The 26,072-nt window shown below is 48.1% G+C and overlaps 1 non-coding gene across 1 annotated transcript; it reads right to left on the bottom strand.

Annotated features, from left to right (window-relative positions):
* Positions 1 to 2,952: 2,952 nt before the first annotated feature.
* On the bottom strand, positions 2,953 to 3,134 carry LOC132209416 (U2 spliceosomal RNA). The gene has a single exon (XR_009445516.1). It is a non-coding gene; the product is annotated as a U2 spliceosomal RNA (small nuclear RNA).
* Between the last annotated feature and the right edge of the window lie 22,938 nt (positions 3,135 to 26,072).

Genomic DNA, 26,072 nt, shown 5'->3' with positions numbered 1-26,072 from the left:
TGTGTATCTGTCAGGTAGAGCTTGGAAATAGTCATGTTGTCATGACACATCGATACATTCACACTGACGAAAGACTATCCACCCGCACGGTATGTGAAAAGGGATTTCCTGGTTCATCAGGACTGGTTAACTAGCAGCAAATTTCTGAATAACTGTGAAGTTGGTTTTTGATTCTCCTTTTAGCTATGTACAAACCATGTTTTTTGGGCTTGTTTCTGGAGTCCATAGGATCCCTCCGGTGTGGAAGCAGACCATTTAGCCCATCAAGTGCGCACTGAACTTATGAAGCGTGTCCGACCCAGACCCTGCCTGCGTGGGTTTCCTCCAGGTGCTCCAGTTTCCTCCCACAGTCCAGAAAATATGCAAATTGGGTAGATTGATGATGCTAAATTTCCCACAGTGTCACGTGTGCAAAATGCAAGGACAGAGTAGGGTGTGAGGCTGGGTGGGATGCTCTTTGGAGGGTTCGTGTGGACTCGATGGACGAATGGCCGTCTTCCACACTGTAGGAATTCTGTGATGATCTCGATGGCCCTTTATTTGTTAGTTATGCCTGGTCATTATGTCTGCACACCTTTACAATTACAGATTCTATTGATCTCCACGGACATGTTTCAATTTTTAATAGATATTTGTTTATTGGAAACAATGCAATCTTTCCTTTTGATTTTTATCCACAAAATGAAAGTTTTAAATCGAAACAAAAGATTGGGATGAGTCCTGTACTATAATCCCTGATTGGGAAAATGCAATCGGCTATGAAACCTGGTGACCATTGTGACTCTGTCTGGGGGAAATGCAATCTCCTCAGATCCTTACCTGTTGTCCATAGCAGTGATGGATCTCATGATGAATACATAAACCAAGACATTGTGTGATATCTAGTGTATATTTTCTATTTATTCTTCTGTCTATTACTCCACAGAGACTGAGATAATGGTCTGGGCACCGAGGTTTGAAACCCACCATTCCACATGGTAGAATTTGAGTTTAAACAAAAAATTCTGAAATAAGAATCTAATGATGACTGTAAATCTGTTTTCATTGTTGGAAAAACCTATGTCTTTTAGGGAAGGAAACTGCCATTCTTAGCCAGGGATATCAAGATCCCATGAATGAATTTTTAAAAATTAATTTTTAAAAAAATCTCCTGCAAATACACTTATCTGTCTTAATTTATTTGACAACCGACAGTTCAAACTGGTTGGTGGTCACTTTCACTTTTGACAAAGTTGTGGCCATTTCATGGTTGAAACAAAAAAAAATGCAATGATTGGAACCACAGTTGTTCTCATCAAAGCATGCATTGTTCCTACGTGTTTGAAAAAAAAACCTCATCTCACTTATGAGCCAGAAATCAAAGTTGACCAGATCCTGATGCTGTGTACCATGGAATTGAAATTCTTCACCGTCTTATCCACTTGTGTCGCTATTTCAGGGAGCTATGGACTTGAACGTCCCAAACTCATGAACACCTTGAGAATTTCATCAAACTTGCCCCCAATGGCAGGAATGGACAGGGTCAGCTTGGGTTGAAGATCATAATTCAGGCTGAACAAATCTACTGGAGCATTTTGAGAATGTAATTAATGGTGAGTGTGGCCACCTCTCTGTACTGTAGTGATACAGATCCCCTGATCCTGCTTGTCCCAAATGGCTGATATTGAATGATTCCTTGGACATGCTGTGTCAGGATCTCCTGACTGAATCCTGTCTCCCTTGCCCTGACCGAGAACTGTTTCTCTGAGACTTTGCGACGTGACCGTTTGGTCGAAACATATGTTTGTTGACACAGCTGCTGACCAGCCCTTGACTGACTGTTGGTAATAACAATGCTAAGCTGCCTGGCTTATGCCTGTGATAAGCACCAGGCAAGACAGGAGCACTGTGAGACATTAGGTTCTAGTTGAGACGTCAAAGTGCAAAAATGCCAGGGAAAGGCAGAGATATTGTGGCAGAACATGTCTCAGGTGCTGAAAAGTTTGTAGAGTTCTGACAGCAAGAATGCACTTTGTGCACAGGCAATTCTGCATCTTGATGTAGCATTTTTATTTAACTTCTGGCTCATTTCGCTAAATCTGCAAATATCTCTTTGTCTGGCTAATGTGAGTAGTGGTAATCTGATTAAACTCAAAGGCCTTGACTTGAGAAAAATAAAACAGTCACATGCACACTTGTTTGGTTGCTCTTGCACTCAACTGAAAAACGTGCGTTTGTATACACCATATCCTTTTGTGGCTCAGTGTTTCCAAAATCTCTAGTTCAATACATCCCAATTCGTCATCATCAAAGTCAAAACGAGTGAATATTTCGATAGCTTCATCTTTTTTTTCTTCTGAAATGCTATTTGTAATGAGGTAGTGGTGGCAGGCTATTTTCTTTTACTTCTGATGCATTGTGTGGATTTTCAGGGATAGTGTTGGTGGGAAGATGCAGCAGGTACCAGGGATGATGCACTAACATTCAGAGCAAGTGCTGAACATGCAGAAAAGGAGAGATTAACAGGTACCTTGGAACAAGCATAGTTGGAGAAGGTTGGGTGAGAGTACTGAGAGAAAGCACTTTGGTGGCAGCACCAGGACATGTGTTTGATTCCAGCCGTGGGTGACTGACTGCCTGTGTGGAGTTTGCACATTCTCCCTGTGTCTGTGGGTTTCCTCAGAGTGCTCCCACAGTCCAAAGATGCACAGGTTAGGTGGATTAGCCATGTTACATTACCTGTAGTGTTTAGAGAGAGGTAGTTCAGGTGGGTTATAGATCGGGCTGGGATGCTCTGAGGTTTGGTGTGGACTTGTTGGGTTGAAGGGCTGTTATGGTTCCAGAGTGTTGAGCAGATGGTGGAGAATCTGAGATAACAGGCCAACTAGGACTGAAGGAACAGGAAGTCTGATGTCTCAGGCCGAGACACCCTTCCTGAAGTTTTGATCAGGCTGTTTTTTAAACTTGGTTTAATGAGACTGCACCAGTCCTGGAAACACTGCAATACCAGGATGATGCATGGAGAGGATGGAGCAAGACAAGACCCTGTTCCAATTCCTGCTCCAAAAATCAGTTTAACATAGGGTCCTTAAGTAAAGGACATGTCCACATATTAAAGCTGATAAGAACAGATTTTTCTTTATTTGAAAAAATATACTTCATTCACAAGATGTACAAAAAATAAAACATGTTTATACACCTACCCAGTCATGCAAGCTGCTCCTGGTTACCCAAGGGGCTACGTACACCAACTAAAGGGAAAAAAACAAAACAAAGCAAAAGCAAAACAAAAGAAAAAATACCCCGGCAGTCGTCTTCCCCGCACAGTTCCCGTTGGCCCCCTGACGAGCTGGGGAAGGCGCCAGCTGGGCCCAGTTACCAGATAGGGCCCTTGTTTCTATTCTGGACGAGGGGTTTCATACGGTGGTCTTTCCCCACCGCACCTTGGCGGTAGCTTTCCCAAGCTTTCGTGTGTCCCTCAGCACGTAGTCCTGAGCCTGGGAGTGCGTCAGTCTGCGAAACGCGGTCGGGGTCAGTTCTTTCAGCTGGCAGACCAGCAAGTTGTGGGCAGACCAAAAAGCGTCTTTCACCGCATTGGCAGTTGATGTTGGGCTCGGTGTGCGTCCCGGGAAACAGCCCGTAGAGCACGGAGTCCCATATCACTGATCTGCTCGGGACAAACCTCGACAAATACCACTGCGTTCCCCCTCCAGACCTCCTGCGCATAGGCACACACCAGAAGGAGGTGATCGACAGTCTCGTTACCCCCCCCCCCACCACCCACAACGCCGCAGCTGCCTCGGACAGCGTGCGGTGGCGCAGAGATTCCGGTAATGCACAAAGGATCTCACTGGCAGAGCCCCTCTCACCACCAGCCAAGTAATGTCCTTGTGCTTGTTTGAAAGTTCTGGCGATGAGGCATTCTGCCAAACGACTGTGGCAGTCTGCGGGGGGGGAGCCACATGACGGGATCCACCCTCTCCTTTTCTTGAAGGGTCTCGAGGAAACTACGTGCTGACCACTGCCTGACGGCCTTGTGGTCAAAGGTGTTTCCTTTCAAAAATTTCTCCACGAAGGACAGGTGGTACGGGACAGTCCAACTACTCGGAGCATTCCGCAGCAATGACGCCAGGCCTATCCTTCGCAATACCGGGGACAGGTAGAACCTCGGTAAATCGGGACACTTGGTGTTTGCGTGCTGAGGATCTACGCACAGCTTGATGCAGCCGCACGCAAAGATAGCCATCAGGGCGAGGCTGGCGTTCGGTACATCCTTTCCCCTATTTTCAAGGTCTTTGCACATGGTGTTCCTGCGGACCTGGTCCATCCTTGACCCCCACGTGAAGTGGAAAATGACCTGGGTGACCGCAGCGGCGCAGGTCTAGGGAATAGGCCAGGCCTGGGCCACATACAACAGTACCGAAAGCCCCTCGCACCTGACAACCAGGTTTTTACCTGCGATCGAGAGGGACCGGAATGCGCACCTGCCTAGCTTCTGCCTCAGTTTGGAGATACGCTTCTCCCAAGTCTTAGTGCACACCCCAGCTCCACTGAACCAAACACCCAGCACCTTCAGGTAGTCTGTCCTGACGGTGAAGGGGATGAAGGAGATGTCGCCCTAGTTCCCAAAGAACATGGCCTCGCTCTTACCCCTATTGACTTTGGCACCCGAGGCCAGTTCAAACTGGCTGCAGATGCCCAACAGCCGTCTCGCCGACCGACGATCAGTGCAGAAGGTGGCAACATCGTCCACGTACAAGGAGGTCTTGACCTGAAGGCCTCCGCTGCCTGGGATAATCACGCCCTTCAGGCTCATGTCCTTCCTGATGGATGCAGTGAAGGGCTCCATACTGCACACGAACTCGCAGGAGAGAGCGGGCAGCCCTGCCTGACTCCAGATCTGATGGGAAGACTGTCCGATTCCCACCGGTTGATCGAGACTGCACTAATGATGTTGGTGTAGAGCAGTCGGATCCAATTGCGGATGCCCTTTCCAAACCCCAATTTGGAAAGGATGTCCCTCATGTAAGCATGGGAGACCGTGTCGAGGGCCTTCTCCTGGTCCAGGCTAACGAGGCTGGTGCCCACCCGCCTGTCCTGCACGTAGGCGATCGTATCCCTGATGAGCGCGAGGCTCTCAGCTATCTTCCTGCCCGGCACAGCACAGGTTTGGTCAGGGTGAATCACCGACTCCAGGACAGACCTGACCCGGTTGACTATGACCTTGGCCAGGATTTTGTAGCCCACGTACAATAGTGAAATGGGACGCCAATTCTTAACTTCTTCCCTCTCCCCCTTCTTCTTGTAAATGAGGGTGATGATGCCCTTCCTCATGGACTTGCACATTTCCCCTGCCCGAAGTGCACGATCGCACACCTCCAGCAGGCCCTGGCTGACCAGGTCCCACAGAGCGGAATACAGCTCAACCAGTCTTATCCCGTCACTCCCAGGATTGTTATTCCTCTCAAAGGACTTGAGGGCTCTGGTCAGCTCGTCCAGGGATATCAGCCGATCCAGCCACTCCCTTGTGCCGTCGTCTAAGACCTCCGTGATAGATGACAGGAATTACTCGGAGGCCGTGCTGTCCGTGGGCTTCGCGGTGTACAGTCTGGCATAGAAGGATCTGCCGATCCTCAAAATGTCAGGCTGAGACGACGTCACCGAGCCGTCGTCCTCCTTCAGCCAGCTAAGCACAGACCTCTCTTTGCGCACCTTCTGAAAGAAGAAACGCGAGCGTGTCTTGTCGTGCTCCACAGAGTGGACCCTGGACCAGAAGATTATCCTGGAGGCCTCCACGACGAAGAGGGAGACTTGCTGGCCACTCACCTCACGGAGGTCCTCCGTGACATCGACCCCATCGACTGCAGAAGGGGCAGGTTCTGCATCCTTTTCTGGAGTAGCGATAGCTTTCCCTGCCTCTCTCTCGCCTTCCAAACACCCTTGAAGACAAAAAACCCCTTGATGTTCTCCTTCACCATCTCCCAATAGTCGCCCAGAGACTCAAAGAGGCGTTTCACGGTTCTCCAGCCAGCATACTCCCTCTTGAGCTCCTCGATGTTCTCTGTGGTCAACAGAGTTGTGTTGAGCTTCCACGTCACCTTGCTGGCCGTCCTGTAAGTGACAGTTGGCCAGCAGGAGGCAGTGGTCAGAGAAGAATACTGGCTCGACGCTGGTGGACCTGACTGAGAACACCTGCGACACAAACAGGAAGTCTATCCTTGAGCTGACAGACCCGTCTGGCCGTGACCAGGTGTGTCTCCAATTCAGTCCATCTGCAGGGATGCAGAAGACGTCGAGCAACATGGCGTCCTTCACTGTGACGATCAAGAATCTGGACGTGACGCCCAGCTGACTCCCCCCACCTGCTGTCCCCACGCCGGATCTTCCATCTGCATCAATGATGCAGTTGAAGTCTCCACATAGGATGACCGGTGTGGACGTCGCCAGCAGAGGTGGAAGGCACTGCAGGACGGCCAACTGCTCACTCCGTACCGCTGGGGCATACATGTTGATCAGCCTCAGGGAATCGTTCCTGTAGGTGACATCAGCCACTAGGAGGCGCCCCCCACCACCTCCCTGAACTTGAGAGATGGTGAAGTTGTGCCCCCGCAGCAGAATAGCCAGGCCCGAGGAGCGACAGTCGTTACCCCACAACCAGATCGAAGGCCCACAGGCCCAGGCTCCCGACCGTTTCCCGTACCTGCTGAGGTGCGGTATCCCGCACTCCTGCAGAAACAGGAGGTCTGTCTTGACGGTGGTTAGGTAGGCCAACGTGGACGCACATCTTGCTGTGGACTTGACCCTGTGCACATTAACACTCGCAACTCATGCCCCCATTGTGGGCAAGGACCACAGTACCCTCCCCGAGTCCAAGGTCCAGTCCCTCCTTCTGTCCTTTCATGCCCATTGCCCAGGCGAACTGCTGGATGCTCTCTGGGCTCAGGAAACCATCCGTGCTGCCTTCCGGGTCGTGTCCCACCATCGGGGGTACGGAGGCAGGAGGGTCCGGCTATGGGTCAGACTGGGGACACACTGTTCCCTGCTTCCCTTCTGATGGTTCCAGAGGGCCCTCCAGGGCCCCAGTGGCGCGTGGCTGGGTGTCGGAGGGAGCCTCAGGATGTCTCCGGTGCCCTGGAAGCCGGGTGCTGCTTTCCTTCTCGCTGGAAATCTTCACCTTCTGCTTTGGGCGGACCTCCTCTGAATCCCCCTCATCAGAGGAGCTCTTATAGCACCCCCGTAGCTGCCTCTTCCCGCCTGATGGTTGCGGTGCTGGGGCCCGCCTTCCTCCTTGCCTTCCAGACTGTCGTCCACTCCCATGGGTCACCTGTCGCCTCCTCCATCGACTCCGGGTTGTTGGCGGGGGGGTGCAGAGCCTGCAGGGGCGCTTTGCTGGCCTTGGGTCCATCCTGCGGGGCTTGTCCCTCCTGCACGACCTGGCCCTCCTGCACACTAGGGGGTCCTTGCAGGGGCCTGGTGCCTTCCTCTCCTCCAGGGGGCTGGCCCGCATTGCCCCTGCCGGCGACCTGGGCGTAGGTGGTCCCCCGGCACGGGCATGCCCGACAAATGTTGCAGCTTTTTTTCTTTTGGGCAATCCTTTGCGAGGTGTCCCTCCTCCCTGCAGTTCCTGCAGATGGTGGCTTTGCAGTCGACCGCCACGTGACCTGACCTACCACAGGCATGGCAGACTTTTGGTTGCCCTGCGTAGGTCAAGTAGCCCCTGCTCCCGCTGATTGTGAAGCTGGAGGGTGGGTGTATGATGTTCCCATCCGCGTCCGTCCTCAGCGTCACCCTCACCTGCCTTTTCTGGTCCAGATCTGGAAGGGTCCATTATGTTGGTTAGGTCCCCTTCCACCTTCACATACCTTCCAAGGAATGTCAGAACATCAACTGCTGGCACATGCGGGTTGTCCATGTGTGCAGTCACCATACGGCTCCTCTGCACTGGCATCACGAACAGCGGGACGGCTGTCAGTACAGAGAGGGGGCCCTCACCACTTTTCTCCTTGAAAACCTCCAGGAAGCGCTCGCAAAGGTTGGCACTCCTGAAGGTTACATCAAAGAATTCTCCCCCGGGGATATCCTGCACTCAGTAAATGTCCGTGGCAGAAAACCCACAACAGTCCAACAGGACCGTCTTCACAAAGAAGGTCCGGTCCACAGGTGCACCTTCATCCACTTTCTCCACAGAAACTCACACAGTGTTCCGGACCCCCTGACCCGGGACACGAGCCCTCGCCACAGCCATCGTCGCAGGTCAGCTGCCCGTCATTGTCTGCATCAGCTGTCCATACGGGCATCTTCACCAATCCCACCCGCTGTGCTCTTCCTTCTGCCCTGTAAATCTCTCATCATGCAAACCTGCCCTGAGGGCCACAAATGATTCTATTGCCAGTGCCCTCTCAGGCAGTGCATGGCTGGCAGGAACCACTCGCTGAAGATGGTGGGTCTACTTCCCTCAATAAATATGACTCTTCAGTACAAAAAAGACGAATCACCACCCCCTCCCTCCAAACCCACCCCACCCCGTCTGTTTCTTTGGAATGTGTAACTGCCTGCAGTGTCAATGTGCCTGCAGTTGCTAAAAGGGTCTGATTTTGTGCTGTTCTATTCTGTGCACTAAACAAACTGAACTGTTTGCAAAGCAATAAATGCCTGCCTCTTCCCAAATCGAATCAAAGCAAATACTTGAAACAAATTCCAGTTCTGATCAACTTATATCCCTGTCAGGAAGTACTGGGTCACAATTATAAACAGAATTTCTTAGACTAATCCATCTGACCAGCAACATATGAACTCTGGTCCCCAAACCACTCCAACATCCGGAACATCACTCCCCTCCCTTCATGGAAATGAACAGCGTGATGGTGGATATTAAGTTCAGTACATTGAGTAAGTCACAAATGGTTTGGCTTCGACTCTAAACATTCCAATTACAATCTGCTAATTTAGAATTGCAAATTAACATCCAAGAGCTGCAGAGATATAAAGGATGGAAACAGACTGAATGCCGCAACTTGTCTATTTGAACCAGATATCCTAAATTATTTTAGTCCCATTTCCCACCATTGGGCCCGTATCCCTCTGTCCCCTTCCTATTCATTTGCCAATCCTGATGCTGTTTAAGAGCTGGGATTGTACCACCTCCTCCATACATGCAGCATTCTCTACATGTAAAACTGTCCCTCCGGTCCCTTCTAAATCTTTCACATCTCAACTTAAACCCATGCTGTCAGGTTTGGATTCCTTTCCCTGAGGGAAAGGTATTGCCAATTCACCCCATCCAAGCCCCTTGTGATTTTATAAGCCTGTGTAAGGTCACGCCTCAGCCTATGACGTTCCAATGAATCAGCCCCAGCCTATTCAGCCTCCTCTCCCTGGAGCTCAAACCATTCATTCCAAGCACCATCCTTGTAAATCTTTTTTTTCTGAAACCTTTCAGTTCAACAACTTTCCTCTAGCAGGGATATTTTAACTGAGTGCAATGTTCTAAAAGTGGCAATGTTCTGTACATCTGCATCATAACGCCCAAACTCCAATAGACAATGCATTGATCAATAAAAACAAGCATGCCAAATGCCTTCTTGACCACCCTGTCTAACTGTGGCTCCACTTTCAAGGAACTATGCATCTGCACCCCAATGTCTCTGTTTGGTGACCCTCCACAAAGTCCGACCATTAACCTGTAAGTCATGCCCTAGTTTGCCTTACGAATTCACAACACCTCACATTTATCTAAACTAAACTCTATCTGCCACTACTCGGCCCATTGGCCCATCTGATCAAGGTCCCATTGTACTCTGAGAAAACATTCCTCACTCTCCACAACAACATGAATTTTGGGGCCATCTGCAAACTTCCTAACCATCCCTCCCATGCTTCCATTTAAATCATTTATATAAAGTTATGGATAAGCAGTGTCCCAGCACTGATTCTTGTGACACACCACAGGTCACAGGTCTCCAGTCCGCCATCACTGTGCCTCCTGCCTTCAAGCCAGTCTTGGGTCCAAACCATTAGCTTCCACTGCATTCCATGTGATCTAACCAGTCTACCATGAGGAACCTTTTCAAACACCTTTCTGAAGTGCATCCAAACAATGTTTACCCTCTCTGCCTTCATCAACCTTCGTTGTCACCTCTGCAAAATCCTCAAGTTAGTGGGACTTGATTTACATCACATCAGCACCAGAGTCAGATAACTGGGAACAGCACGTGAAGCAAAATGTGTACATGAGATAACAAAGTGTTGAGCTGGATGAACACAGCAGGCCAAACAGCCCACAGCCAGCAGCCCCAGAGGACAGCCACGCTGACCCTTGCCAAATTTTCACCATCCCCCAGACCTCCCACTGACTGAGGTCAAACGGTTAGTCCCCAATAAGGGGCTCACCTTTGTCGCCATTCACCCACACATCTACGAATGGCAGTCACGTTAGGGCATCGAGCAGTTTTGTTTTTTTCTGCCACCTTTGCCTCTCCAGCTATCTTCTCCTCTATCCAAGATAATAACGTGTGAAGCTGGAAGAACAAAGCAGGCCAAGCAGCATCTCAGGAGCACAAAAGCTGACGTTTCGGGCCTAGACCCTTCATCAGAGAGGGGGATGGGGTGAGGGTTCTGGAATAAATAGGGAGGGGGGGGAGGTGGACCGAAGATGGAAAGAAAAGAAGATAGGTGGAGAGGAGAGTATAGGTGGGGAGGCAGGGAGGGGATAGGTCAGTCCAGGGAAGATGGACAGGTCAAGGAGGTGGGATGAGGTGAGTGGGTAGGAGATGGTGGTGCGGCTTGGGGTGGGAGGAAGGGATGGGTGAGAGGAAGAACAGGTTAGGGAGGCAGAGACAGGATGGGCTGGTTTTGGGATGCAGTGGGGGAAGGGGAGATTTTGAAGCTGGTGAAGTCCACATTGATACCATTGGGCTGCAGGGTTCCCAAGCAGATTATGAGTTGCTGTTCCTGCAACCTTCAGGTGGCATCATTGTGGCAGAGCAGGAGGTCCATGGATATGTCATCTAAAGAATGGGAGGGGGAGTTGAAATGGTTTGCGACTGAGAGGTGCAGTTGTTTATTGCGAACCGAGCGGAGGTGTTCTGAAAAGAAGCCCCCAAGCCTCCGCTTGGTTTCCCCAATGTAGAGGAAGCCACACCGGGTACAATGGATACAGAATACCACATTGGCAGAGGTGCAGGTGAACTTCTGCTTAATATGGAATGTCATCTTGGGGCCTGAGATAGGGGTGAGGGATGAGGTGTAGGGGAAAGTGTAGCACTTCCTGCGGTTGCAGGGGAAGGTGCCGGGTGTGGTGGGGTTGGAGGGCAGTGTGGAGCGAGCAAGGGAGTCACGGAGTGAGTGGTCTCTCCGGAAAGCAGACAAGGGTGGGGATGGAAAAATGTCTTGGGTGGTGGGGTCGGATTGTAGATGGCGGAAGTATCGGAGGAAGCTGCGTTGTATCCGGAGGTTGGTGGGGTGGTCTGTGAGAATGAGGGGGATCCTCTTAGGGCGGTTGTGGTGGGGGCGGGGTGTGAGGAATGTGTTGCGGGAAATGTAGGAGATGCGGTTAACGGTGTTCTTGACCACTTTGGGGGGAAAGTTGCGGTCCTTGAAGAACTTGGACATCTGGGATGTGCAGGAGTGGAATGCCTCATCCTGGGAGCAGATACGGCAGAGGAGGAGGAATTGGGAAGAGGGGATGGAGATCCCTCTATCCATCTCCTCTGTCCATCTTTGATTCGCCTCTCCCTCTCTCCCTATTTATTTCAGAGCCGTCTCCACATCCCCCTTTTCTGATTAAAGGTCCAGGCCTTAAACATCAGCTTTTGTGCTCCTAAGATGCTGCTTGGCCTGCTGTGTTCATCCAACTCCACACTTTGTTATCTCGGATTCTCCAGCATCTGCAGTTCCCATTATGTCTGATACAAAATGTGTACATTACTGGTTAAAAATACTGAAATAATTTCATTGACTTCAACTTTAAAATCAAAGGCTGGAGTCAGCAGCTCAAAATATATCAGAAGCACTGGGGTGAGGAGAAACCCACAGTTCAGGAAACGCCCAGGATTCAGGATGATGTCAATTGCCCGTGTGTGATAACATCACCCACTTGAACACAGAGCATTTGGGCCTGCACAAACAGGTGGTGTGCACGAAGGATGTGAGGGTCTGGGGAGTGATCGAAAGGAGATTGATCAGAATGATTCAGGAACTAATGGATATTAGTTGCAAGGTCAGGTTGGAGAAATTGAAGTTTTTCTGCACAAAGCGAACGAGACTGATGATCTTCGACAAAGCTGTCTAGGTCTATGATACTCCCGAACATCCCAGATGTCATCTTTTTTCAAAAACTGCAACTTCCCCTCCACAGTGATCAAAAATGCCCTTGACCGTGTCTCCCGCATTTCCTGCAAGTCATCCCTCTCGCCCACTATTCGCAATAATAACCAAAACAGGATACCCCTCGTCCTCACGTACCACCCGACCAACCTCCAAATCCAAAGCATCATCCTCTGACATTTCCGCCATCTGCAATCCGACCCCACCACCAAAAACATTTTTCCGTTCCTACCCTTATCTGCTTTCTGGAAGGACCACGCTCCCCGTGACTCCCTTGCCTGCTCCACACTCCCCTCCAGCCCCACCACCCCCGGCACTTTTCCCTGCAACCGAAGCAAGTGCATTACCTGCCCCTATATCTCCCCCTTCACCCCAATCCCAGTCCCGAGGAAGACTTTTCACATCAAACAAATGTTCATCTGCACATCTGTCAATGTTATGTACTATATCCGCTGTTCCCTTTGCGGCCTCGTCTACATCGGGGAAACCAAGCGGAGGCTTGGAGACCGCTTTGTGGATCACCTATGCTCTGTTCGCAACAAACAACTACACCTCCCAGTCGCAAACCATTTCACTTTCCACCCACCCCCAACTCCTCGGATGGCATGTCCATCCTGGGCCTCCTGCATTGCCACAATGATGCCACCTGAAAGATGCAGGAACAGCATCTCATATTTCGCTTGGGAACTCTGCAGCCCAAGGGTGTATCAATGTGGATTTCACAAGCTTCAAAATCTCCCCTCCCTTGCCCACATGCCAAAACCAACCCAGCTAGTCCCTGCCTCCCGAACCATTCCTCCCATCTCAAGCCCCACTCCCATCCACTATCCTCACCCAACCGCACCCCCCCGCCACCACGACCTGTCCGTCCTCCCTGGGCTGACCTATCTCTCCCTAACTCCACATCGACATTCACCCTCACTGGTTCTAACCCCAACTCTTTGACCTGCCTGTCTCCTCTCACCCTCCTTTATCCATCTTGCATCCGCCTCCCCATCTCCCTATTTATTTCAGAATCCCCCTTCCCCTCCACCATTTCTGAAGAAGGGTCCCGACCCAAAACGTCAAACTTTCCTGTCCCCCTGATGCTGCTTGGCCTGCTGTGTTCATCCAGCTTCACACCGTGTTATCTCGGATGCTTGGAGACTGCTTTGTGGAGCACCTACACTCCCCCCTCACTGACCAACCCCCACCCCCACTTCCCATCTAGACTCACCTCACCTCTACTAGCCTCATTCCTGCCTCCTCAACCTGTCTGTCTTCCCTCCCACTACGCGCCCCTCCATCCTCACTGACCAACCCCCGTCATATCTCCTTACGTACACTCACCTTTACTGGCTTCATCCCCAAATCCTTGACCTGTCCATCCTCTCTCCACCTATCTGCTCCACGATCTATTTTCTATCACTGCCTCCCCCTCTCTATTTATTTCAGTGCTCTGTTCCCCTACTTTTTTTCTGAAGAATGGTCCAGACCTGAAACATCAGCTTTCCTGCTCCTCTGATGCTGCCTGGCCTGCTGTGTTCATCCAGCTCCACACCTTGTTATCTCAGATTCTAGCATCGGCAGTTCCTGCTGCCCCCATCACCATTTATGACCGGCTCTAGCAGGATAGTTGGCCTGTTGATCTTGCAATCATTCCACCCTGTCTGTAATGCATTAGTTCTGCTGTTTGTAATGCAAGCAGCCAAATGCAGTATCTATAACAGGTTGCCATCAGTTTCAGGTACACATGGTTCTGACCCCGGCATGTTTGCCTGCACTCGTCACTGAACCATTGACCAGCTTCATGGGAATCATAGACCGAGGGATTATCTGGGACAAAGAGTCACAGGTTCTGGTGGAATACAATTCTGCTTCTGCTGCTGCTGCTGACGTTTCCATCACCACATGGATACCCGGTTTTGAGCTGCAATAAGTGCAATTTAATGTTCCCCAGTTCAGACCGAGTCCCCATCGCCTTTGTACGCAGTGACCTACTCTGTTTTCTGATATGGTAACACTTCCATTTTAATATTCACGTTCTTCTGACGGTCTTTCTGTGGTGTCACGTCTCCAATTTGTTACATTCCTCAAAACACATTTGACATATTCATCTGAATCTTTTCCCTTCCAGTAGGGGCACCTTCGGGTGGCACGGTGGCGTAGTGGTTAGCCCTGCTACTTCACAGCGCCCAGGATGCAGGTTCAATTCCAACTGTCTGTGTGCAGTTTGCATATTCTCCCCGTGCCTGCGTGGGTTTCCTCCAGGGGGTCGGCTTTCCACCCACAGTCTAAAGATGTGCGGGCTCGCTGAATTGCCCATGCTAAATTGTGCATCGTGTTGAGGGATGTGTAGGTTAGGCTGGTAACAAGGGGATTGGTCCGGATGGGGTGCTCTGAGGGTTGGTGTGGACTTGTTAGGCTGGAGGACTTGTTTCCACACTGCAGGAACGTTTTTAAAGTGAATGTTTCTCTCCCTGACCATGACTAAGAGCTCTGCAGTGTCGGTGATGCCAGCGTTATGTCGTTTGGAACCAATGTATTTGTGCACCTTGCGCTGTCACTCACTTCTCAGTGTTTGGTGATCCATGTTGCACAGTGCATTTGAGTGAAGCTGTTGGACCCAGTGATGCCTTTTCAAAGCTCCCAGTTTCTGCAGCAATTTTTCTTTCTTCAGATTTCCAGCATGCACGGTGCTTTGTTTTGTTGAAAATTCAGTCAGAGCCGATTCATTTCTGGAGAAACTCAGCAGGTCTAGGAGACAGAGAAACAGAGTTAAGCTTTCAAGTCCAGTGAGACCCTTGTTCGGAACTGGAAAGGATTGTAAAATGACCTTTTTAATACCTTGGCAGAGGTAGAGGAGTGGTGACAGGAACCAGAGGGTGTGAGGACGCTGTGCAAGATACAGTGGGCTTTTACTTGTGGTGAAAGAGAAGCAGATGTACAGTGGGAATAAATAAAGGTGTGAATGGGGGAGATGGGTTCTCTCTATTGAGTGCAATGTTAACAAGACACAAACAAGACAAAGTCACATCTTCTGCATCATATTATGTTCAACATGTCTCCATTAATAACTCTGGATGTCGTTTGCATATATAAGCAATCTTATTTATCTGCACACGCACACTGATTAAACAGTGTATATAAAATCATTTCTCTTCCATTCCATTTCAAACTACCATGTTTTGTTTACATTGTCACTCACCATTCCTTCAGTCAAATTTATTCTGTTTCTTTCTCTGTGTTTTATTTTATTCCGTCTATGAAGAAGAAATTGGCTACTGGATGATATCATGTTAGTCCTGCCCAGTCTGCACAGCCACTGTCCCCTCTTCCTTACTGTTCCTTAATCAATCACATAGATATTGTCTCTGACCCTTTACTCCCAATAAGCAAAGCTATTGGAAATGTAATGTTTACTTTTGGGCGAAAGCCAAAAAATCGGTAAAGAAAAGCTGTATAAACTGCAAAAAAATTTCTTTGTAACATAGAAGCAAATTATTGAAAGTGTTGTGTTAAAGATAAAATGTTGCCTTATTAGGGCAGTGAGAGGAAAGTTCAGCGAAATCCACATTTCGAGTCTTTCTCCAGGCAGTTGTGGCCAGATACAGTGTTTAGTTTGGCAGTTGTTGTGGTGGAGGAGACATCAGTGCAGGAACAACCTCTCGATTGGCTCTTAGGTAAACAGTTACATGTGACATGGCATGTGGATGACACGCCAGAATCATTGAGCCTGTGCAGAGAAAGCATCACCTTTCTCCTCTATCTCTATCATTGTGAGAGTAATTGGAGATGGGCACTCAGACCAACAGCAGGCGATGTCAGCATCCCACACAGAACAGGTATTGTTGTTACATTAAAAGTGTGAGAGTGAAAGGGGTTAACTGGAGCTGTTTGTTCCATGACTTGAATTAATGTCTGTCCCCATGGATACTAACTGTGTCACTGGAGGGTTTCTCTCTTCTGTTAATAAGGGGTTTCTTCCAATGCATTATCCCATAGTATCAGTAGCTGTGTCATCCTCAACACGATTGGGATCAGCAGCTCCAGAGAGAGGGAGAGATCAGAATCTGTGAAGAGCAGATTGGGATGCTCCAATAATGGATCAGAATCTCAGAACCACACACGGGAATGTTACAACAATGTACCAGAATCTGACAGGAATAGATTGGAATGTTCCAACCATGGGCAGGAGTTTATCCAATAGCCTTTACTGGCTTTCTATCGATTGGTTACCGTTAACATTACAAATACAAGCTGTACTGATAGTTATTCAAGCTGGTTACTATCCCATCCTCGCTATTGTTGGTGTTCCTGGTAAGTCTCTCTATCTCTGTCCAGTCATTTATTCTGTAAAACTTTGTGAACAGCATCTCAATTTCTGTGATCTATATCTGGCAAAGATGTAAGCTACTGTATTCACTTTCAATTACAAACTCAATTCTTATTCCATGGCTTTTTTCACCTTTACTTACAAACCCCCGCGGAGCAACAAACGAGTTCATAACCCCCATTGGCCCATTTTGTCCTGAGCTGATTTATATCACAATATTCCCTTTATCACCAATAATATTCCCAGTTTTCACTTCTTATTCAATGCTTTTTCCGAATAAACTAAAATCTGCTCCTTTCCAGTTGCAGTTCTCTTCTGGCCACACTTGCAGTGACTAATATTTTAATTGTGTACTTATTCTTATCTCTACATGGTCCTTTGTCGGTTGCAAAGTGTGATGGCAGTTTGATTCTAAAATGAGGTGGTTACAGCTTTGTGTCACTGGTTTCAAAATAGCCCGTTGATAGCCATGAGTGGGGGCCATGTCCATCATCTCCTCAGTGCAGCGCTCCAATGTATTCACTTGGTGACAGAGGCATCTCTCTTCAATTCACCACCACTGACCCACTGCTGAGTGGGATACATTAATTCTGTCTCCACAGAAGAAGATACAGAAAATCTTCCAGAAATTCTGCAGGACAGAGTGACTGTGAAAATGAGAAACTGTGGGAGGTTAGAATTAAGAAAGAGGAATTATTCAAAACTAATTGAACTGAAGTTTGGTACTTTGCTCTGGTATGTCCCAGAGTATATATGGAGGTGGCAATAGAGCTAGTGAAAGAGTTACAGGGCCATACAGCTCTTCAGTTGAACCAGTCCATGACAAACATAACCCCAAACTATCCGAGTCCCACCTGCCTGGGCTTGGCCCATAACTCTCCAATTGCTTCCTATTCATGCAATTATCCAAATGTCATTTAAAACTTGGAACTACAAGAAAGAATTATTTGCTACCACACAAAAGTCTTAAGATTGTGGAATTTCTTGTTCCTGCAGATTGGAAAATAACTGTTGTAACCCAGATAAAATCCAGAGTGGGAGGGGAAAAAAAAACTAAAATTTGGACAACTTGTTGCCAGTTATGAGGAAAATATTGGAATCTTTTATGAGGACTGTGAAAACTTGACACTTGGAAAATCATATTATGCCTCGACAAAATCAACTTAGGTTCGGAAAGGGAAATCATCTTTGATAAACCTGTGGAGTTTGTGTTAATTAAAGCATCCACAAATTTTGGACCTGCGTCCAAATTATCCCCAGAAACGTCTTGCATTGCTGCTTCACAGTCTTCCCTGCTAAGATTCTATTCCTATTAACTTTGACCAGTTCCCCCGTCATGTCTTTGCAGTTTCATTCCTCAATTATAATCGAGTCACATCCAAATGTGAGCAATACATTTAAACTGAAAGAGGGAGGCTTGAGAGATAAGACATGGAGAAAGATTGGAGTATTTATTAACTCAGTATATGTCATGTATGTATGAGAGAGAAAGTGAGAGAGAATATGGATGGTGAGATGTAAAAATAGAGAAAACGGGAATATTGACAGAAGTGGATGTACTTTCCTATTTGTTTTGGCAATTCCTGTGTGTTGTGGTCCTTCATCTAGTGCATGTACGACTGAGTAATATGTATAAATTGGTTGAAGCATCCAAACATGAGGACTAGTGGGATTGGTGTATTTGTATTTCCAGAATACTTTTGATACGGTTGCCCACAGGTGAATGAATAAAGCTGGAGTTCAGGGGTAAGGGGGAATCTACTACATGGATTGAGAATTGTTTAGTTGAGACCATACAGAGAGTTAATCCCTTTTCCAGACTGAACACTGTTACGTGTTTGGACCACAGTAATTTGAAAGGCATGAAGACAATTTGGATGTGGCCTGCAAGAATATACATCTCATTTTGTGTTGATTAAATGGTGCGAGGTTGGAAAGTGTTGTCCAAAACGACCTGCATGTCTGTGCTCAAAGGTTGCCAAATATAATACATACAGGGGTATCAGTAATGAGGGAAGTAAATGGTTTGTTGTCCTTCATTGTAAATGATTCAAGTACATAAATAAAGCCATCTTTCTGCACTTGTAGAGCCTTGATTAGAGAGTATTTAGGGTCACTGTGTGCAATATGGTCTCTTTTGTAAGGAAAGAGCACCTTCCCACAGGCACGGTGCAGACAAGTATCACCAGTCTCATCCCTGAGATGATGGCACCATGAGGAAACTGGCTGTTTAATCTGTAGAGCTGTGAAAGAATAACAGATAATTCCATGAAAACTTAGGGTTGGTGATGAACAATTATGCCCAAACAACACATTGATATGGTGAGAAATTCCATACTTTACCGATGTCAATACATCTTGGTTTTACGTGTAGAATTACACAGAGCTCCATGTCGATTGAGAGAGAAATGCAGACTCTGAATGAACTCTCTCCACATTGATGTGTGACCCTACACTGAAAGCCATGTTGTTCACAATCCCGACATTAGCCATAATACCTTACTTCTGAAACAGAGAGCTATTCCAACCAGATTCTGATGTCGATAGAGAACACAAGTCTGTCTTGTCGGAGGATGCGAGCTTGAGATTTTGCAGAAACATTAGGCTTCCCACCTCACTGCTGGAAAACTGCATTAAAGTACCACATGTGTACTACAAGCAGTGGACACACGAGGAACAGCGTGGAGCAGACTATCTGTGCAGCCGCTGCCCCATTTGCTTGTCATGTTGGAGCATCAGTTACCTCACCCTGTTTCCATGTAAGTGACTGTAGGGGCTGAATGGCCTCCTCCTGTTCATATGTCAGTGACTCAAGGAGCTGCACAGCAGGGCCAAGTGCCAAATTGGGCTTCCCCGGATTCCTGTGTAACAGCTCAATGTGCGAACTAGTGTGACAATGCTGTAACTGTATGACGTTATTTTGTCCTGGTTTCCTTTAAGAGAGGGATTGAATAAGAGGCACAAAGCTGTTTAGTTAATAAAACTTGAGGAAGCAGCTTGAGAGGCATTGGCTTTTTTCACAACATCTGTTAACTATTTCACGACTGCAGCTCTGAATAAATGTAAACAGAAAGGCACCACAGACTTCTGGGGAAGAGAATTCCCATTCAAAATGCCCTTTTAGAATTTCTTCTCATCCATCTTATACAATCAGAAACTCATGTAATGTAACAATGCAATCTGATCTATTCCTATTTCCCAGTATTTGGGCGATATCCATCTAAACCCTTCCTGTTCATTTACCAACCCAGGTTCCATTTAACTGTGTAAATGCACCCGTCTCCATCACTTCTGGCTGCTCTTTCTGTACACACACCACTCTCTGCATGAAAATGTTGCCCCACGTTCCCTTCTATATCTTTCCCCTCTCACCTTCAACAGAGGTACTTTACTTCTTGACTCCTGGGAAACAGATCTTGGCTTTTCAGACTATTCATGCTCCTCATGGTTGTATAAACTTCTGTAATATCAGCCCTCAATCTCCAACACTCCAGGGGAAAAAGCTGCAAATTATTCAGAATCTCCCTCTTGCTCAAACCCTCAAATCCAGGAGCATACTTGCCAATCTTTTCTGCTCCTCTCAAGGTTAACAACATCCTTCCTTTAGCAGAGCCAACCGAAATGTACGCAGTATTCTTAACGTGGCCTCATCAACGTCCTGTACAGGAGCAACATGCCATCCCAGCTCCTGTACCCAACGCTCTGACTGATTAGGGCGAGGGTGACAAACGTATTCTTCAGCATCCTGTCTACCTGCTACTCCACTTTCAAGGAACTAAGTGCCTGCACCCAAGGTCACTTTATCTGGCAACACTCCTCAGGGCCACAGCATTAATTGTATAAGTCCTGCCTGCTTCACCTTCCCAAATGCAAAACCTCTCATTTACCTAAATTAAACTCAATCAGCCACACCTTGGCCCATTGGCCCATCTGATCAATGTCCCATTGCACTCTGAGATAAACTTCACCACTGTCCACTGCACCACTTTTTAATGTTATCTGTAAACTTACTAACCATGTCCCTGATATTCACATCCACATCCTTGATGTTAATGATAGAAAGGAGTGAACTCAGCACTGATACTTGCAGCACACCGCTGGTCACTGGTCTCCAGTCTGTAAAACAATCCCCTGTCTTCAAGCCAGTTTTGAATTCAATTAGCTATCTCCCCCTGGATCCCATGTGCCCTCCCATTAATAAACTGTCTACCGGCCAGAACCTTACCAAACACCATCTTAAAGTCCATGTAGACAACACTGCCTTCATCAACCTTCTTTATCACCTCTTCAAAATAATCAAGTTAGTGAGACATGTTTTACACTGCACAAAGCCGTGTTGCCTATCTCTAATCAATACTTGCCTTTCCAACTGCTTGTAAATCCTATCCCTCAGAATCCCCTCCAACAACTTACCCAGCTCTCATGTCAGCCTCACTGGTCTCTGGTTCCCTGGCTTGCCGGGTCATTGTTTCCTTTTCCAGTCCCACTCCTCCACTGGTTACAGCAAATTTTAAATGTAACCAGGTTGGTGTTGTGGTCGATGATATATATCTCTGACTGGGTCAGAGTCGGTGTTAGGAACAAGACAGGCAGTATTCTTTAATATGCTAAAAAGCATGTTTATGACCAAAATAAAGTTACTCAACCTATGATGGAAAGAAGAATGTAAAACAGTTTGGATCTGCAAATACGTACATTGGTATTTTTCCTTTCTAAAAATAATGACACACACACACACACACACACACACACACACACACACACACACACACACATGTTTGAAGACAAACTGAAATGTTAATTTGAAATAACTTTGTCCACATAAGAGATGAACTCATGATTAAAGGAAAAATATGAGACTTCCCCAAATGTTATTCTGCTTCCAAATATGTTCTGTTCGCACAAGTTGTTGGCAATGGGATTCCTTCCTGGAACAGTTAGATTTGGCTGAATTCCCTTTGCTACAGGCAGTGGGAGATTCCCGTGAATCCTAGTCATGAACCCTCCGCGAGCGGTAAAGATGGCTGACCGGTGTTTAGCTCTCATACATTGCTGAGATGAGGAAGAAGGAAAAAGAGATGGAGCAATAGGCCGTTGCTAAGCAGGGAGGTTACATTATTTTTCCCTTTCTGAGTTGAGTCACACAATAATGATATTCGACCCCCAAACTGGAACAAGTTCTGTTTGACCGAACTATATGTTTCTGCCACATTTCCTGCTCCATGTGGGTGCATCATTGCTGCTGTCATACAAAGAGCCATTTCCTTAGCAACAAATGGGCCTACTTGATTTAAATATATGTTTATATGTGCCTGTGTAATTTAAAAATAAAATGTTTAATGTTTTCACAATATCTTTCTTAAAATGAATGTGCCTTATTCCTGAATAAACACAGCAATTACTAGAAAAGCTCAGCAGGCTGGGAGCACCGATGAAGAGAAATCAGCGTTAATGTTTCAGGCCCAGTGAACCTTCCTCAGAACCTGTTTTATTTTAAATTACTTCCTCAGTTTTATTCTCCCATCCACGAGGAAATATCCATCAGGTATTCACCAGGTACGCCATCTTGAAAATCTTACATAATCAAAAAGATCATTTCTCGTTCTCAGGCCTGAGCTGTTAATCCTCCAGAACATAATGCCTTCATCCCAGGGCAGTGTATAGAGAACCACCTTTGATAATTTTCAAACATTGTCGTGTTTGCACTGCACAGATGCAGGGAAACATGCCTAAGATCATACCCGGCACACTTTGCAAGAAACGACATCATTCAATTCACTTTCCAAATCACTCACAACATCTTCAGAACAATATTATATGATTTATGTACCAGGACGCACAAATCCCTCAGTGGCACCGAAGTCTGCGTTCCTTCTCCAGTCATATAATGTACTGCTGTTTTATCCTTTCGCCGAAATACAAACTTCCCATAACCCACACTGTACTGTTTTATTTGCAATCCCGAAGGTTTGCTCATTCTCATCCCCTGTCTCCAGCCCGTTGTAGATGCTCTGTCTCCACTTGACATCTTATTGGACGAGTCTGCTGGTGTACTAGCAAATTGAGCTCCAATCCTATCAGCCCTTGATCCAAAGCGGTAATCTAGTTTGTAAGCTGTTGTTGACCTCACACTGATCCCTGAGGAATTCCAGTAGTTGCAGCTTTCCAAACTGAAAATAAATAATTATCTCTACTCTGCATTTCCTGTTAGCTAACCAGGACTCGCTGTGTAGCAGCTGGGAAAGGTTGCAGGGCCTCTCCTGTGGTGTGCAGCTGGTTGTCCAGGTGTTTCTGTGCTCAGAAACACACCATTAGGGCTACTTGTTGTCAGATCATCAGGTAGAGGTTGTACTGTCAATGATTCTGATCCTTGAGCATTGAAAAAACAAGCACAGAATCTCGACTGAAATTTGAGTAGAATGCTGCACAGTCAAATATGCTGCCTTTCAGATGCAGCAATAAAACTAGTCTGCCCTCTCAATCAGGTGCCCAATTTTCCCCGGACATGTGTTGAGGAGGAGGGGAGATTTCCTATCAGTCTGGTTAACATTTGTCTCTTTAACAACACCATGAACACAGATAATCTTAATGATTAATTTTATTTTTGGCTGTGGGTGCTGTGTGGAAAAATGCCACAATAGGTACACAATAAAGGGTTAAAAAATGTCTTTGACGAATGACCTTCCAGACGTTTGCAAAGCCATAAGGGGCACAGAGGTGGAAAGAATCAAGGTATTTTCCCCGGGGTGGGGGAGTCCAAAACGAGGGGGCACAGCTTTAAGGAGAGAGGGGGAAGGTTTAAAAGGGACATAAGGGGCAACATTTCCATGAAGAGGGTGGTGTGTTTATGGGATGAGCTACCAGAGGAAGTGGTGGAGGCTGGTACAATTACAACATTTAAATGGCTTCATGATGAGTATACTTATGGGAAAGGTTGAGAGAGATATGGACCAAATGCTGGCAAATGGGCCCAGATTTACTCAGGATATTTGGGCAGCGAGGTCGAGATGGATAGAAGGGTCTGTTTGCGTATTGTGTATCTTTATGTATCTCTGACTCCATGTCTGAATGCGTCATTTTAATACTGTGTAACTCCTGAGAGAGGAGAAATGATCTCCTATATCATTGCCAGAACCATCTCATTGTTTGAATGGGGACTTCCTTTTACTCTGTAACAGCTTCGAAGGGTGGAGTGTGACAGCAACACACAGGATACAAGCTGCAAGATAATAAAATGTGAGGCTGGCTGAACACAGCAGGCCAAACAGCATCTCAGGAGAACAAAAGCTGACGTTTCGGGCCTAGACCCTTCATCAGAGAGGGGGATGGGGGGAGGGAACTGGAATAAATAGGGAGAGAGGGGGAGGCGGACCGAAGATGGAGAGTAAAGAAGATAGGTGGAGAGAGTGTAGGTGGGGAGGTAGGGAGGGGATAGGTCAGTCCAGGGAAGGCGGACAGGTCAAGGAGGTGGGATGAGGTTAGTAGGTAGCTGGGGGTGCGGATTGGGGTGGGAGGAAGGGATGGGTGAGAGGAAGAGCCGGTTAGGGAGGCAGAGACAGGTTGGACTGGTTTTGGGATGCAGTGGGTGGGGGGGAAGAGCTGGGCTGGTTGTGTGGTGCAGTGGGGGGAGGGGACGAACTGGGTTGGTTTAGGGATGGAGTAGGGGAAGGGGAGATTTTGAAACTGGTGAAGTCCACATTGAAACCATTAGGCTGCAGGGTTCCCAGGCGGAATATGAGTTGCTGTTCCTGCAACCTTCGGGTGGCATCATTGTGGCAGTGCAGGAAGCCCATGATGGACATGTCATCTAGAGAATGGGAGGGGGAGTGGAAATGGTGTGCGACTGGGAGGTGCAGTTGTTTGTTGCGAACTGAGCGGAGGTGTTCTGCAAAGCGGTCCCCAAGCCTCCGCTTGGTTTCCCCAATGTAGAGGAAGCCGCACCGGGTACAGTGGATGCAGTATACCACATTGGCAGATGTGCAGGTGAACCTCTGCTTAATGTGGAATGTCATGTTGGGGACTGGGATAGAGGTGAGGGAGGAGGTGTGGTGGCAAGTGTAGCATTTCCTGCGGTTGCAGGGGAAGGTGCCGGGTGTGTGGGGTTGGAGGGCAGTGTGGAGCGAACAAGGGAGTCACGGAGAGAGTGGTATCTCCGGAAAGCAGACAGGGGAGGGGATGGAAAAATGTCTTGGGTGGTGGGGTCGGATTGTAAATGGCGGACGTGTCGGAGGACGATGCGTTGTATCCGGAGGTTGGTAGGGTGGTGTGTGAGAACGAGGGGGATCCTCTTAGGGCGGTTGTGGCGGGGGCGGGGTGTGAGGGATGTGTTGCGGGAAATACGGGAGACGCGGTCAAGGGCGTTCTCAATCACTGTGGGGGGAAAGTTGTGGTCCTAAAAGAACTTGGACATCTGGGATGTGCGGGAGTGGAATGTCTCATCGTGGGAGCAGATGCGGCGGAGGCGGAGGAATTGGGAATCGGGGATGGAATTTTTGCAGGAGGGTGGGTGGGAGGAGGTGTATTCAAGGTAGCTGTGGGAGTCAGTGGGCTTGAAATGGACATCAGTTACAAGCTGGTTGCCTGAGATGGAGACTGAGAGGTCCAGGAAGGTGAGGGATGTGCTGGAGATGGCCCAGGTGAACTGAAGGTTGGGGTGGAAGGTGTTGATGAAGTGGATGAACTGTTCGAGCTCCTCTGGGGAGCAAGAAGCGGCGCCGATACAGTCATCAATGTGCCGGAGGAAGAGGTGGGGTTTGGGGCCTGTGTAGGTGCGGAAGAGGGACTGTTCCACGTAACCTACAAAGAGGCAGGCATAGCTGGGGCCCATGCGGGTGCCCATTGCCACCTCCTTAGTCTGTTGGAAGTGGGAGGAGCCAAAAGAGAAGTTGTTGAGTGTGAGGACGAGTTCAGCTAGGCGGATGAGAGTGTCGGTGGAGGGGGACTGGTCGTGCCTGCGGGACAGGAAGAAGCGGAGGGCCTTGAGGCCATCTCCATGCGGAATGCAGGTGTACAGGGACTGGACATCCATGGTGAATATGAGGTGTTGGGGGCCAGGGAATTGAACGTCCTGGAGGAGGTTGAGGGCGTGGGTGGTCTCACGGACGTAGGTGGGGAGTTCCTGGACCAAAGGGGAGAAATCGAGTCCAGATAGGTGGAGATGAGTTCGGTGGGGCAGGAGCAGGCTGAGACGATGGGTCGACCAGGGCAGTCAGGTTTGTGGATTTTGGGAAGGAGATAGAAACGGGCCGTGCGGGGTTGGGGAACAATGAGGTTGGAGGCTGTGGGTGGGAGGTCCCCTGAGGTGATGAGGTTGTGAATGGTGTTGTATATGATGGTTTGGTGCTCGGGTGTGGGGTCATGATCGAGGATGGGGTAGGAGGTGGTGTCGGAGAGTTGGCGTCTGGCCTCGGCGATGTAGAGGTCAGTGCGCCATACTACCACTGCGCCACCCTTG

Source organism: Stegostoma tigrinum, unplaced genomic scaffold, assembly GCF_030684315.1.
Source record: "Stegostoma tigrinum isolate sSteTig4 unplaced genomic scaffold, sSteTig4.hap1 scaffold_92, whole genome shotgun sequence".
NCBI classification, from domain to species: Eukaryota; Metazoa; Chordata; class Chondrichthyes; order Orectolobiformes; family Stegostomatidae; genus Stegostoma; species Stegostoma tigrinum.
This window is presented reverse-complemented; position numbering and strand designations above follow the sequence as displayed.